The sequence below is a fragment of the Siphateles boraxobius genome, unplaced genomic scaffold (genome assembly GCF_051911475.1).
Source record: "Siphateles boraxobius isolate OS27281-9 unplaced genomic scaffold, OSU_SipBor_1 1, whole genome shotgun sequence".
In the NCBI taxonomy this organism is placed as follows: domain Eukaryota; kingdom Metazoa; phylum Chordata; class Actinopteri; order Cypriniformes; family Leuciscidae; genus Siphateles; species Siphateles boraxobius.
Window position 1 is genome coordinate 2,535,513 of NW_027508699.1, and position 15,675 is coordinate 2,551,187.

Consider the following 15,675-nt stretch of genomic DNA (forward strand, 5'->3'; position numbering starts at 1 on the left):
AGAGGTTCTCTCGTATTGCGTAAGTTTAGCTTACGCTACGGGAACACTTTGTCAACGCCGTGCGCGCCAAGCATCCACATGAGACCCCGAGCTTAAGGGGAACTCCATAAGTGGAAAAAATAAGGTGGCCAGCCACGCGGGCCATCACTTGCACATAAGCACACATAGGTAATACAGAGCAGCGCGCCGGTCTGTATAGTCATATGGCACATACCCTACTTAGTGCAGCTCAACCAGGAGAGCTGAGTCATGAACGTGATCTGAGCAGGAGATCTGGGCAGAATACACCTCTTTTCAGACTGACAACAGTTTAGCCTGCAAGGCAGGAACTTCTAGGTTATAAAACCTGACAAAGGTAGACGGGGAGCTCCAGCCCGCCGCTACACATATGTCATGGATAGAAATTCCACTGGACCATGCCCACGACGAGGCCACGCCTCTCGTGGAATGAGCCCTGATGCCCAGAGGGCATTGCAGGCCTTTTGACGCGTAAGCTGCCGCTATAGCGTCCACTATCCATCTGGACAGGCTCTGTTTCGAGGAGGCAAGCCCCTTGGCGCGCCCACCAAACGAAACGAAAAGCTGTTCCGAACGCCTGAAGGAGGCGGAGCGCGTAATGTAAAACCTCAGCGCTCTGACAGGGCAGAGGAGATTCACATCACTTTCGCTGGGAACCGACGGGGGGCGCGGCGGATTCATCCTTCTAGCTCCTCTAAGGAAGCGGATGACCAACTCATGTCTTCCCAGTGACTGGCCGTGCGTCGATTCCGCGAATGCTGCTACGGCCGCCACGTAAACTTTGAGCGTGGATGGGGATCTTCCCTTATCCAACAGCTCTTGTAGGAAAGTGAGCAGATGCGCCACCCCGCATGTCCACGGGTCCAGACCTCTGTCGGTGCACCATCCAGAGAACACCGACCATTTGGACGCGTAGAGCCTTCTCGTGGAAGGGGCTCTAGACTGCGTGATCGTGTTCATCACTCCTTCTGGCAGGGCAACGAGTACCCGTTGATCAACCATGCATGCAGAGACCAGCGCTCTGGATGGGGATGCCAGATCGTGCCGCGAGCTTGAGAGAGGAGATCTGCCCTCACCGGAATCGGCCACGGAGCTGTATGTGACAGCCGTGCCAGTTCCGGGAACCAAGTCTGATTCTCCCAACGCGGGGCTATGAGGAGCACCGAGTGGCGCATTTCCCTGATCCTCTTGATCACCTGTGGCAACAGAGAGACCGGAGGGAAAGCATATAGCGGGAGGCTGGGCCAAACCTGGGCCAGCGCGTCCTCGTCCTTCGAGAAGAACATCGGGCATTGAGCGTTGTCTTTTGACGCAAACAGGTCGACTTCCGCTCTGCCGAATAGGCGCCACAGTTTCTGGACCGTTTGGGGGTGCAGGGACCATTCCCCTGGGGGAACATTGTCCCTGGACAGTCTGTCTGGGCCGTCGTTCAAATGGCCAGGCACACGCGCCGCCCTCAGCGAGCGCAGGTTCATCTGTGACCAAATAAGGAGGCGTTCCGTCAGATTGCAGAGATTTCTGGATCTGACACCGCCCTGACGGTTTACATAGGATACCACAGATGTGTTGTCCGAGCGGACAAGAACATGCTGGTCCTGTATAAACGGGAGGAAGCACTTCAGCGTGTTCTCGACCGCTATCATTTCCAGACAGTTTATGTGAAAACCCTTCTCCTGGTCTGACCACTGGCCAAAGGCCGGTCTGCCCTCGAACAGCGCGCCCCAACCCGAGTTGGACGCGTCTGTCGAGATGACCTTCCGATAAGAGATGGTTCCCATCATTACTCCATGCTGGTACCAATCGGCCACTAACCAGGGCTGCAGAGCTGTTATGCAGGTCTGAGTCACTCTGATTTTCTGGCCGCCAGACACCCAGGCTCGGCGAGGCGCGCGAGCGTTCAACCAGCGTTGGAGCGGGCGCATGCGCAGTAGGCCCAGCTGGAGCACCGCTGCAGCTGATGCCATACAGCCCAACATCCTTTGAAATGTTTTCAAAAGGAGAAAGCTGCCCTTCTGGAAAGATGCGGCTAGGTGGCGAACACGGCGCGCGCGCTGTGTCGATAAACGAGCCGTCATGGTCACCGAGTCCAGTTCTATTCCTAAAAAGGAAATTGACTGGCTGGGCAGTAATGAGCTCTTGGTCCAGTTGACCGTGAGACCCAAGCTTTCCAGATGACTGAGAAGCACTGTTCTGTGAGATAGTAGTTCTGTCTCTGACTGTGCCAATATCAGCCAATCGTCCAGATAGTTCATTATGCGCAGCCCCTGACTTCTCAGGGGGGCGAGCGCCGCGTCCATGCACTTTGTAAATGTACGGGGTGCTAGGGACAGGCAGAACGGCAGGACGGTGTATTGATATGCCTGAACGTCGAAGGCGAATCTCAAAAATTGCCTGTGACGGGGTACTATCTGAATCTGAAAATAGGCATCCTTCAGATCTAGAGAAATAAACCAGTCCCTCGGGCGAACGTGCGCGAGGATTTTTCTGGTCGTAAGCATTTTGAACGGTCTTTTTACAAGCACTTTGTTCAAATATCTCAGATCTAGGATAGGTCTGAAGGCTCCGTCCTTCTTGGGTACGAGAAAATATCGGCTGTAAAAGCCTGACTCGCTCAGAGAAGGCGGCACCTTTTCTATAGCCCCTTTGCACAGCAGCTTTGCTATTTCTGCGTGAAGTAGGTGTGCTACTTCCGCATTCACTATCGTCGCGGTCCGGGCTTGAAAGCGCGGAGGACGGCGAACGATTGAAGTGCATATCCCTGCTTTATTGTGCTCAACACCCATTCTGAAATCCCTGGGATAGTTTCCCACGCAGCTATGTGAGCCGCCAGGGGGCGAATGGCCTCCGGGTTCATACCGCCGCCGTTTGCGGGCTTGTGAAACTGAACCGGAGCCGAGAGCGCGGCGCGCGCGCTCTCGGTTCTGGGCAATGGCCGCTCGCTGACAGCCGAGACCGGCTGACTTATGTGAGATGTCCCGATCATAAGGGATGGGGAACATACTTTTGCCACACTTTGACGCGCGAGCAGCGCTCTGGGCGGGAGAGCTCTCTGTAAGCGTGAGTGCGCGCACGCGGGCACGAGACTTACAACTGTATCTGACGCCCTGATCATAGTAGATGGGGAGCGTTTTATTAACGCCCTGTGTTTCGTGATAACACTTAAACGCACAGGCGGGACCCGGGGGAAGGTTTGTGTTAGCAAGCGTGAGCGCTCTCTGGCGGGCACGAGACTTACGTTCATAAGCTTCTTTGATCGTGTAACAGAGCGGGCAGATAGTGGGCACAGACCTGTGGACACATTTCTTACATTCAACACTAGAGCGGCTTTTCTGCGCTTTATGAGAGTGTGCTCTGTGAGTGACACGGGATTATGAGTGCTTATGTGTAGGGGTGAACACTGGGGCGTGGGCACATTCACTACACTTAAAACACTGACGGCGTGAGCTGGACCAGACATTATACTCTTTTTGAGATTTCTCTGGGTCGCCGTGAAAACGGCGTTTGTGTGCAGGCAAGAGGGTGAATAAACCGGCTCGTTGGCTGCTAGTTGAACCACTGCAGTAGCCTGTTCGAAGGGGACTGACAGGGAAATGAACTTTGACGGCGGTCCGGCCGCAGCGGGACACGCGCGTCTTTTCTCTCCCGCTGTTAGGAGGGCTTCGCGTGCTCAGACTTCAGCGTGAGCCTTTGCCGAGGCCCTCTGGGGGCGGCGGTCTGCGACGGCTGTCTGAGCGCGATCTAGGGCGGCCGCCCTGACGTCGCTGCGAAGGCTGATGCTGAGGCTGTGCTGGACGCTGGGTGCTGGTTCGCACAGGAGGCTGGCTTTGTCTCTCGCGAGAGCGGCCTGTGGCGGAACTCGAGCGTCGCGGCAGGAAGAGGTTCATGGCCTGCGTGGTCTTTTGCACCATAGAGAAGCGGTCAACAATCCCGTTCACCGCTGGGCCGAAGAGACCAGTGGGGGAAAGCGGCGCGTTCAGAAAGGTGGCTCGCTCAGTTTCCCTCATATCCGCGAGCGTTAACCAGAGGTGCCTCTCCGTCACGGTTAACGCGGCCATGGCTCGTCCGATGGCCTGGGCTGCAGCTTTGGTGGCGCGGAGAGAAAGATCCGTCGCGCTTCTCAAATCCGTAACCGCAGCTGGGTCCCGGCCCTTCTCATCCCATTCACGGAGGAGGTCGGCTTGCAGGATCTGAAGCACAGCCATCGAGTGTAGAGCAGACGCGGCCTGGCCGGAGGCGGCATAAGCGCGGCCGACCAAGGCGGAAGTGGCTCTGCAGGCTTTAGACGGGAGGGCTGACCGTGACCGCCATCTCGCGTAGGGCGGGCAAAGGTGCGCTGCGACCGCCTCTTCCACAGGGGGAATCGCTGTGTACCCTTTCTCGGCGGCGCCGTCCACTCGGGAGAGCGACGTGGAGGCCTGTGACTGAAGTCTAGCAGAAAAAGGTGAATTCCACGACTTCGTCAGCTCCGCATGAAGTTCCGGCAGGAATGGAGCGGGCCTGGTTTCTGAAACTGCGCGGCGGCGACTTTGAAGGAAGCAGCCGTCGAGCCTGTTCGGCGCGGGTTCCTTCGGCAGCGACCACTCGAGCCCGAGACGGTCGACAGCTTTGCGTCAGCAGGCGCATAAGTTCCGCGTCAGCTCCAGCGCGGGTACGGACGGATTCCTGGATTGACGAGGAGGCGGAGTGAAGCGACCATTCCTCGCTGTCTGATGCCAGGATAGAGCAGCAGTCTTTTGTGGCGTGTCCCACGGACTCATCCTCCAAAGTGACGGCAGTGAGGCTCGCAAGCGCCAGCTGCGCGTCAGTGAGGAGAGGTGGGGAAGGCGAGAGCGAGGCTCGAGGGAGGTTCTCCGGCGAGCGCGTCGCTGTGGCCACAGGTTCCGGCTGTCTCAGGGAACGGCGCTTCTTTCTGCGCGGTCCCACAGGGGGCGGAGTGACTGCTGTGGTGTTGAACGCTTCGAGTCGAGCCCGCAGGGTCGACAGCGGAAGCTCCTCACAGAGCTCGCAGCCCCCGGACGCGAGGGCGAGCTCTGCGTGTTCCAGGCCCAGGGCAGAGAGCGCAGATCAGGTGGCGGTCTCCGGCGCTGAGCGGGGCTTTACACGAGCCACAGGAAGTGCGAGGCATCTTTAAAAAGACGCTCGCTGCTCTTTTAGAATGATTTGCAAAAAGGATACGTCGCCGGATAGCGTAGCTCGCACGGATGTCTGAAGGTGGCGAAGACGGCCGGCTTCCTCAGCGCTGTCCTAAGCTGGCTGTTCGCTGTTCGACGGCGGCGGTGGCTTCTCTCAAATCCAGCGATGCGAAGAGCTCGCTGAAGAATCGAAAAATCAGAGAATTCAGCCTACAGCCCCTATTTTATACGCTAAGCCACGCCTATATGGTGGGCTGTGACGCTATAAAGGCGCGGGCGCCCTTCATTGGGCGTGACGTCACGCCGGGCGCACTGGTAGGCTGCAGCAGTTGCCCGCAGGGCAGCCAATGAGCACGCGAGATGGCCTGCTCTAGGTCTGCTAGCTGCTGCACTGCGTTGACAAGTTATACAAAATTAAGGATAATTTTTTGGCTTCAGTTTCTCGAGAAGATGAATCTTTCCCGTAGCGTAAGCTAAACTTACGCAATACGAGAGAACCTCTCGTAAGAGAACTCACAACTGTGTTGATAGAGGGAAATATGCTTATGTTTCTTTTGTGTGCTGCTTCTGCTTTGTTGGTAAGAACCTAGAGAGAATGCCTGGGTCAAGAAAATGAAAGCATAGCTTACATTGGACCTCTCTCAGAATATGTTTGCAGTGTCCTTGCACTCTTCATTATCCTACCCAAACTGGTAGGGGGCTCATCGATCGATCCCAAACTCAAACATGTTCTTGGAGATTGAGGGTTATAACTCTGCCCCTTTGTTACCAGGATACCCATAAGTATCTCCCATCAAAAATACCGCACATTTTGTTCTTTCAGCTAAGAGAGAACAATTAATTAACCTCTATGTGCATTTCACTCACCTGTTTCATAGACACACCATGCAGCCGGCCGTTCCAAAAGGCTGATTACATGGCAGTTTAAAACGTGATACCACCCTGTCGTTCCATGTCCAGATAAAAGCACAGGAGACGTCGCTACCTTGTCCGACATTCTTTCGCAGAGGCAATATCATAGTCTATGAGGCTCATCTGAGACGTGATCTTTGCTGGTTGAAAACTTTACCCAATACCCCGCTGGGATGACTTGAAATACAGTCAGCCTTGGCAGTTTTTGACAGTCTCTTAAGAGGCTTCATGACTTGTTGTAAAAGGGAATTGTGCATTTGCTTTTTTTACGTTCTATTTCGCTGTTCTATTACGCAGCAACTCGCCTGCACGTAGAGTTTTTCTGCATCTATCTTTAGTATGATGACGTTGTAGTTGGAAGCAAAAAGCATTGCCAGGCACACTGGGCTTTCTTTAACACTAAAGACATCAAACGACGAGGATGGAATTCAAACCCACGCGTGCAGAGCACAATGGATTAGCAGTCCATCGCCTTAACCACTCGGCCACCTCATCACTCGCCTGCACATCTGCCCGAAGCTGAGTTGTGCTGTGTGTCTGCAGCTATTTTAATGATGACGTCGTTAAAGTCGGCAGCAATATTATTTGAACTGCTTTTCCATGCGCACTTGGCTCTCTCGAAACACTAAAGACAACAAATGACGAGGATAGGATTTGAACCCACACTTGCAAATCACAACGGATTAGCATTCCATCACCTTATTCACTCGGCCACCTCATCACTCGCCTGCACAATTGCCCGAAGCTGGGCTGTGGTGTGTTTCTGCAGCTATTTTAAGGATGATGTTGTTAAAGTCGGCATTAATGTCATTTAACGGCTTTTCCATGCGCACTTGGCTCTCTCGAAACACTAAAGACATCAAACGACGAGGATGGGATTCGAACCCACGCGTGCAGAGCACAATGGATTAGCAGTGCATCGCCTTAACCACTCGGCCACCTCGTCACTTACCTGCACATCTGCCCGAAGCTGGCCTGTCCTGTGTTTCTGCAGCAATTTTAATGATGATGTCGTTAAAGTCGGCAGCAAAATTATTTGAACGGCTTTTCCATGCGCACTTGGCTCTCTCGAAACACTAAAGACAACAAACGACGAGGCTAGGATTTGAACCCACGCTTGCAGATCACAATGGATTAGCAGTCCACCACCTTATCCACTCGGCCACCTCATCACTCGCCTGCACGATTGCCCGAAGCTGGGCTGTGGTGTGTTTCTGCAGCTAATTTAAGGATGATGTCGTTAAAGTCGGCAGCAATGTACTTTGAACGGCTTTTCCATGCGCACTTGGCTCTCTCGAAACACTAAAGACAACAAACGTCGAGGATGGGATCCGAACCCAAGCGTGCAGAGCACAATGGATTAGGAGTCCATCGCCTTAAGGCGAGACACTACAGGTGAATAGGGTAAAAATTTTAAATAATAGGTATCACCATGAAACCTCCTCAGTTGATTACTTGCATAAGTATATAAAAAAATGTATTACAAGTTTTAAAATTTTTTATGTTTGATTATGCAAATTAGGCATTATCTCATTAAATATGCGCGATTTTGCATATATTTTCGGTAGATAGATCTGAACATATGATGAAGCCAGGTGCAAAATTCGTTTTTCATTTTGTTTACACACAAGATGAAAACAAAATTTCAGAGGGATTTCAGGATATATGCTTTCATTACATAGGAAATCAAAATATACTGTTCATAGCCTTAAAAAATCGATTTTCGCCTTATTTTTTTAATTAAAATGTCACATAAATCAGGCCAGGAATGATTTATTAACAAATCCCTCTGAAAATATCTTCAGAATACTGCTAAGTGTATAACTGGAAAGTTTGGTGTACATAGGTGCTACACAGGCTGAGAAGTTTCTACTGGAGAATGACAAAAAACTCATTTTGAGAAAACGGCATTTAAAGATTTAAATAGGGGAATTTAATACATTTCTATTGGAAAACATTTTTCAAAAACAGAATAAATGCTCAGGCCCTTAGTAATAATAATATATAATATTTCAAGCTCATGAAAACTGATTATTTAATAACATGGCATGCATATAAGGCCTACAACGGCAGTAACTCAATTAATTAACATTGGTGTATCATGCACAAAGTTGCCGACAAAACCCACGCTGGACAGTTATGGACACAGAACAATACCAACAGTAGCTGTCACAGCTTTCTAAAGTCTAATGATCCATTCCAGCACCATATGTAGGTCCCTCTGACATCTCTTGCTGGTGCCTTTTCACTTTCTTGTCTGTGCTCACAAGTTTTCGTTTGCGTTTTGCACTTGCGGACTGAATGGCGTTTGCTTTGGACACCCTGAGCAGGTCTGCCTGATTGATGGTGTTCACTGTAATAAGTGTGCTCTCCAGCCATAAGTTTGCCATCACATTAAGCATAGCTGAGGCACCCTCATTAAAAGTGGAGATGGCCATGCTTGCCGCTGCCTCGACCCTGTTCTTGCCTACAAAAACTGTTTTTGGGCAGCAGGCCCATATCACAGAATTGAGGCACTCATTTGCATTTTGTGTGCCACCATGCTGCATTCTTTGCAGCAAGCTATCACTTGACATGCGGTGATAAATGGGGAGAAGTTTCTGGCCCACCTCGTGGGATAGGTAGTTTGCAGCATGTCGTGTGTGGCTTTCGGGGGTCTCATTTTTGTCTTCTGCCCTCCGATACCAACACCAAGATGGATTGCACCTAGTATGTAATGGTGTTTCATTTGTTGACATGCAGTGGAGAAGGCCTGCCCATATCTCTGCTTTCATTGTTTCCAGTGACCCCTGGTTATTCAAAATTGCCCCCCTGTAATAATTTTGCAGTGTTTTGCATTTCTTTGCAGTCAGTTTCCCCAAACCTTTGCCTCCCAATTTGCGTTCGCCACTAAATTTTCTGAGCGCTGTGCCCATTCGCTTGTGAGCATGGTTTATACATTCCAGCTTTACAATCTCATGCCCAGGGTATGGGTTTAGTGACAGTACTTCCTTAAAAGCAGAGCTATCCCCATCTGAGAGCATCTCAGTGTACCGCAGCTGGTGGCGACTGACTGATCTAGTCCACATCCTCTTTGCTGCCTCTTGCTCCATTGCCTTACTAGACCCTGTGAAATTCTTTGCACAGTCAGTGTGCGTCTCCCTCCAGCTGTCAAATTCCTCCACAGTGATCTTCCCTTCATTCTTGGCACTTTGCTTTAGGACACAAGCATGACAGTAAGAGGATAAGACCTCAAAGTCAATGACAAGTCCTGTAAGAATGTCGATACAAACACCAATGCCATAATGGGAAGTGAAGCCTCTTTTTTGCCAGGTGCCATCAAAAGAGACACCAATGTTAATTACAGCATCAGCATCCTCCCTCAGCAACTCTGCCAACTCTGGATCAACGTCTGCATAGGCCTGTCTGATCTGCTCCCTAGTCTTGTGCAGTGACTCCAGTCCTCTCTCAATTTCCGCCACTAAGATTAAAATGCATGTTGTGTCAAGAACTGTTCCTTTTTTGTTGAGTTTATTGAAACAGTACATTTGAGTGGCAAATTTTTTTTTTGAAATGACCAGGGAGTAGACCATGCAGTCATAGCAGCCAACTGGACAAGCAAACAGTAAATGACTAAAGAATAAGGCCATCCTATGTTATACTATTATAACAGATTCATAATTGTGCGTGTATGTGATGCAGCCTACTGTTAATGTGTATGTGTATGTATGCGTGTGCGTGCGTGCGTGTGTGTGTGTGTGTGTGTGTGTGTGTGTGTGTGTGTGTGTGTTCAATCCAATAAAATATGTTCACTGTTACAACAACACTATGATAAATGTAACAGGTCATTAGACCTCCAAAATCAACATCCCTGTCCTATCCCTATTTCGAAAGCCTACCTGTGACTCTCTTGTCATGCCTCTGGTATGTTTTCAGGTGAAGGGAAGGGATCCCCAACACCTTGCTGACCTTCCTCAGTGCTGCATATCCCATCCCTAATTCATGGGCTAAAAGCACCATGCGGACGTTCACGTCAAAAGCGACATCACCTCTCGTTTCGCTTTGCAGCCGTGTGGATGTGTAGATGCTTCGCCTATACACATTCTCCCCTTTGCAATTACTGCACTCTAGAAGCAAACTGCTACAAAATCCATGGTTCACTGGATCAATGTTAATAAATAGACTTGATGCAGCACAATTAGGGCACAAGAGATCATTTATTAATTCGTTCAGACGTGCGACATGCATAATCAGCCACTGCTGTGTCCCACAGTCAGCGGCACTGTCATTAAACCCACCCCGGTTTCCCAACGTCAGCTTACGGGCAGATGTGCTGCTTCCTGGTGTTTTTTCACCTAACCCATCTGATTGCTTTCCCTTTCCACATCTTGCAAAGCGCAATTGCCGTTTTTTTTTTCCTTGAGATTTGCGGTGTTAGCGGCATTTTCGAAAGTCTCGCGGCAAGCTAAACACGGAAGTGTCAGAGTACACCACGTGATGCGTCTGAGCGAATCACGTTAGCAGAAACCAGCAGTAGCCAATGAGATTTCGTCATTAGCTTTAAATCCCCCTTTGGACATTCATGATTGGCTACTGATAGAAAGGAAATGCCCATATATGGGTTACACAGCGTTGTGCATGAGACCCAGAGCTTTCCAACGATACCGGTCATGACAGACTTCAGTAAACAGACGGAGCGCTGCATGTCGCGTTAGAATGCTAACTTCTTGGTGAATTCGGGAGAAACTTACTGGCGTAAGTAAACAAAATGTAATAAAATAAACATCTTAATGTATATTTTCAATGTTTTCTTTAAAGCAGTTTGAAAGAACACACATTGAAGAAGTAAACTAGCCCAAAATCTCAAAACTGACCACTGCATAAAAAATCGATGTTTTTGCCTGCCGTGTCTCGCCTTAACCACGCAGCCACTCACCTGCATGTGGAGTATTTCTGCATCTATCTTTAGTATGATAAGGTTGTGGTTGGAAGCAAAGAGCTTTGCCAGGCACACTTGGCTTTCTTGAACACTAAAGACATCAAATGACATGGATGGGATTCGAACAAACGCGTGCAGAGCACAATGGATTAGCAGTCCATCGCCTTAACCACTCGGCCACCTCGTCACTCACCTGCTGATCTGGCCGAAGCTGGGCTGTGGTGTGTTTCTGCAGCTATTTTAAGGATGATGTCGTTAAAGTCGGCAGCAATGTCATTTGAACGGCTTTTCCATGCGCACTTGGCTCTCTCGAAACACTAAAGACAACAAACGTCGAGGATGGGATCCGAACCCAAGCGTGCAGAGCACAATGGATTAGGAGTCCATCGCCTTAACCACACAGCCACTCACCTGCACATGGAGTTTTTCTGCCTCTATCTTTAGTATGATAAGGTTGTGGTTGGAAGCAAAGAGCTTTGCCAGGCACACTTGGCTTTCTTGAACACTAAAGACATCAAATGACATGGATGGGATTCGAACAAACGCGTGCAGAGCACAATGGATTAGCAGTCCATCGCCTTAACCACTCGGCCACCTCGTCACTACACCTGCACATCTGCCCGAAGCTGGCGTGTGGTGTGTTTCTGCAGCTATTTTAAGGATTATGTCGTTAAAGTCGGCAGCAATGTCATTTGAACGGCTTTTCCATGCGCACTTAGCTCTCTCGAAACACTGAAGACATCGAACGACGAGGATGGGATTCGAACCCACGCGTGCAGAGCACAATTGATTAGCAGTCCATCACCTTAACCACTCGGCCACCTCGTCACTCACCTGCTCATCTGCCCGAAGCTGGGCTGTGGTGTGTTTCTGCAGCTATTTTAAGGATGATGTCGTTAAAGTCGGCAGCAATGCACTTTGAAAGGCATTTTCATGCGCACTTGGGTCTCTCGAAACACTAAAGACCACAAACGACGACGATGGGATTCTAACACACTCATGAAGAGCACAATGGATTAGCAGTCCATCGCCTTAACCATCCAGCCACCTCGTCACTCACCTGCATGTCTTTAGGAGGAAGGTTGGGAAACTCACAACTGTGTTGATAGGGGGAAATATGCTTATGTTTCTTTTGTCTGCTGCTTCTGCTTTGTTGGTAAGGACCTAGAGAGAACGCCTGGGTCAAGAAAATGGCAGCATAGCTTACATTGGACCTCTCTCACAATATGTTTGCAGTGTCCTTGCACTCTTCATTATCCTACCCAAACTGGTAGGGGGCTCATCGAATCGATCCCAAACTCAAACATGTTCTTGGAGATTGAGGGTTATAACTCTGCCCCTTTGTTACCAGGATACCCATAAGTATCTCCCATCAAAAATACCGCACATTTTGTTCTTTCAGCTAAGAGAGAACAATTAATTAACCTCTATGTGCATTTCACTCACCTGTTTCATAGACACACCATGCAGCCGGCCGTTCCAAAAGGCTGATTACATGGCAGTTTAAAACGTGATAGCACCCTGTTGTTCCATGTCCAGATAAAAGCACAGGAGACGTCGCTAACTTGTCTGACATTCTTTCGCAGAGGCAATATCATTGTCTATGAGGCTCATCTGAGACGTGATCTTTGCTGGTTGAAAACTTTACCCAATACCCCGCTGGGATGGCTTGAAATACAGTCAGCCTTGGCAATTTTTGACAGTCTCTTAAGAGGCTTCATGACTTGTTGTAAAAGGGAATTGTGCCTTCGCTTTTTTTACGTTCTATTTCGCTGTTCTATCACGCAGCAACTCGCCTGCACGTAGAGTTTTTCTGCATCTATCTTTAGTATGATGACGTTGTAGTTGGAAGCAAAAAGCATTGCCAGGCACACTGGGCTTTCTTTAACACTGAAGACATCAAACGACGAGGATGGAATTCAAACCCACGCGTGCAGAGCACAATGGATTAGCAGTCCATCGCCTTAACCACTCGGCCACCTCGTCACTCGCCTTGCCCATCTGCCCGAAGCTGAGCTGTGCTGTGTGTCTGCAGCTGTTTTAATGATGACGTCGTTAAAGTCGGCAGCAATATTATTTGAACGGCTTTTCCATGCGCACTTGGCTCTCTCAAAACACTAAAGACAACAAACGACGAGGATAGGATTTGAACCCACATTTGCAGATCACAATGGATTAGCATTCCATCACCTTATTCACTCGGCCACCTCATCACTCGCCTGCACAATTGCCCGAAGCTGGTCTGTGGTGTGTTTCTGCAGCTATTTTAAGGATGATGTCGTTAAAGTCGGCAGCAATGTACTTTGAAGGGCTTTTCCATGCGCACTTGGCTCTCTCGAAACACTAAAGACACCAAACGTCGAGGATGGGATCCGAACCCATTCGTGCGGAGCAAAATGGATTAGGAGTCCATCACCTTAACTACGCAGCCACTCGCCTGCACGAGGAGTTTTTCTGCAACTATCTTTAGTATGATGAGGTTGTGGTTGGATGCAAAGAGCTTTTCCAGGCACACTTGACTTTCTTGAACACAAAAGACATCAAACGACATGGATGGGATTCGAACAAACGCGTGCAAAGCACAATGGATTAGCAGTCCATCGGCTTAAGCACTCGGCCACCTCGTCACTCATCTGCTCATCTGGCCGAAGCTGGGCTGTGGTGTGTTTCTGCAGCTATTTTAAGGATGATGTCGTTAAAGTTGGCATTAATGTCATTTGAACGGCTTTTCCATGCGCACTTGGCTCTCTCGAAACACTAAAGACATAAAACACGAGGATGGGATTCTAACCCACGCGTGCAGAGCACAATGGATTAGCAGTCCATCGCCTTAACCACTCGGCCACCTCGTCACTCACCTGCTCATCTGGCCAAAGCTGGGCTGTGCTGTGTTTCTGCAGCTATTTTAAGGATGATGTTGCTAAAGTCGGCATTAATGTCATTTGAACGGCTTTTCCATGCGCACTTGGCTCTCTCGAAACACATCAAACGACGAGGATGGGATTCGAACCCACGCGTGCAGAGCACAATGGATTAGCGGTCCATCGCCTTAACCACTCGGCCACCTCGTCACTTGCCTGCACATCTGCCCGAAGCTGGGCTGTGCTGTGTTTCTGCAGCTATTTTAATGATGATGTCGTTAAAGTCGGCAGCAATATTATTTGAACGGCTTTTCCATGCGCACTTGGCTCTCTCGAAACACTAAAGACAACAAACGACGAGGATAGGATTTGAACCCACGCTTGCAGATCACAATGGATTAGCAGTCCTGCACCTTATCCACTTGGCCACCTCATCACTCGCCTGCACAATTGCCCGAAGCTGGGCTGTGGTGTGTTTCTGCAGCTAATTTAAGGATGATGTCGTTAAAGTCGGCAGCAATGTACTTTGAACGGCTTTTCCATGCGCACTTGGCTCTCTCGAAACACTAAAGACAACAAACGTCGAGGATGGGATCTGAACCCAAGCGTGCAGAGCAAAATGGATTAGGAGTCCATCGCCTTAACCACGCAGCCACTCACCTGCACGTGGAGTATTTCTGCATCTATCTTTAGTATGGTAAGGTTGTGGTTGGAAGCAAAGAGCTTTGCCAGGCACACTTGGCTTTCTTGAACACTAAAGACATCAAATGACATGGATGGGATTCGAACAAACGCGTGCAGAGCACAATGGATTAGCAGTCCATCGCATTAACCACTCGGCCACCTCATCACTCACCTGCTGTTCTGGCCGAAGCTGGGCTGTGGTGTGTTTCTTTAGCTATTTTAAGGATGGCTCTTCTCAGTGCCATTGCAGTTCCTGATGTGTCCCTGTCAAATGCAACACTTGTCTGAATCCGATCCAATGTCTCCACCACAGAATCTATGGTAATGAGAAGTGCTCTGCAGTTGTCAATTCGTGCTGCCCATCTTGTTGTACTCAAGGACTTCAGTGTCTTGGGTCTCCCGGGGTCATTTCCCATCAACTCTTTTTGTACATCAATGAACAAGCCATGTCTTTTGGTGGAACCTTCCATGAACACGTAGAGCTGCTCAATGAGACCAAAGAAGTTGCGGGAGGGTATATTTTTACAACACATATCAACTACAACAAGGTTCATATGATGGGCATAGCAATGCACGAAATATGCCTTGTCATTGGTCTGTTTTATGATCGCTTGTACGCCCCTATATATTCCTGACATGGCAGCACAACCATCATATCCCTGTCCTCTGATGTTGCTGACTTCAAGGTTGTATTTATCCATTGTCTCCACAAGAGTCCTGGCAAGACCAATACCAGTTGTATCTTTCACGTTCACCATATCAATTAGGCACTCCTGAATATTGGCTGTTTTGTCAACAAAATGAAGAATGACCGACAACTGATCCTGTTTAGCTGAGTCTGGAGTTGTGTCGAGGCACACAGAAAAGAATTTTGCTTCCTTCACTTCATCTATTATTTTCCCTCTGACTTCTTTTGCAATGCAGCCAATCATTTCATTCTGACTCTGTGCAGAAAGGTAGCTGGGCAGACCTTTAGGGTTTTTCTTGGCCAATTCAATGTGGGCATGAAGTACATCATCATATCTTGCCACTAATCCTGTTATTTCTCGGAAAACACCTTTGTTTTTTGACGTTTCAGATTCATCATGGCCTCGAAAAGGCAATCTCAATCTGGCGAGTGTTGATGCTATGTCTGCAAGCCTGAAGACTG

General features: G+C 49.3%; 6 non-coding genes across 6 annotated transcripts; 2 read left to right on the plus strand and 4 right to left on the minus strand.

Annotated features, from left to right (window-relative positions):
- The first annotated feature begins 6,145 nt into the window (after positions 1-6,145).
- Positions 6,146-6,286, plus strand: LOC143741981 (U4 spliceosomal RNA). The gene has a single exon (XR_013205305.1). It is a non-coding gene; the product is annotated as a U4 spliceosomal RNA (small nuclear RNA).
- A 640-nt stretch (positions 6,287-6,926) lies between these two features.
- trnas-gcu (transfer RNA serine (anticodon GCU)) lies at positions 6,927-7,008 on the minus strand. The gene has a single exon. It is a non-coding gene; the product is annotated as a tRNA-Ser (tRNA).
- Positions 7,009-11,726: 4,718 nt separating this feature from the next.
- trnas-gcu (transfer RNA serine (anticodon GCU)) lies at positions 11,727-11,808 on the minus strand. Its single transcript has one exon. It is a non-coding gene; the product is annotated as a tRNA-Ser (tRNA).
- A 746-nt stretch (positions 11,809-12,554) lies between these two features.
- On the plus strand, positions 12,555-12,695 carry LOC143741877 (U4 spliceosomal RNA). Its single transcript, XR_013205262.1, has one exon. It is a non-coding gene; the product is annotated as a U4 spliceosomal RNA (small nuclear RNA).
- A 189-nt stretch (positions 12,696-12,884) lies between these two features.
- On the minus strand, positions 12,885-12,966 carry trnas-gcu (transfer RNA serine (anticodon GCU)). Its single transcript has one exon. It is a non-coding gene; the product is annotated as a tRNA-Ser (tRNA).
- A 1,003-nt stretch (positions 12,967-13,969) lies between these two features.
- On the minus strand, positions 13,970-14,051 carry trnas-gcu (transfer RNA serine (anticodon GCU)). The gene has a single exon. It is a non-coding gene; the product is annotated as a tRNA-Ser (tRNA).
- Between the last annotated feature and the right edge of the window lie 1,624 nt (positions 14,052-15,675).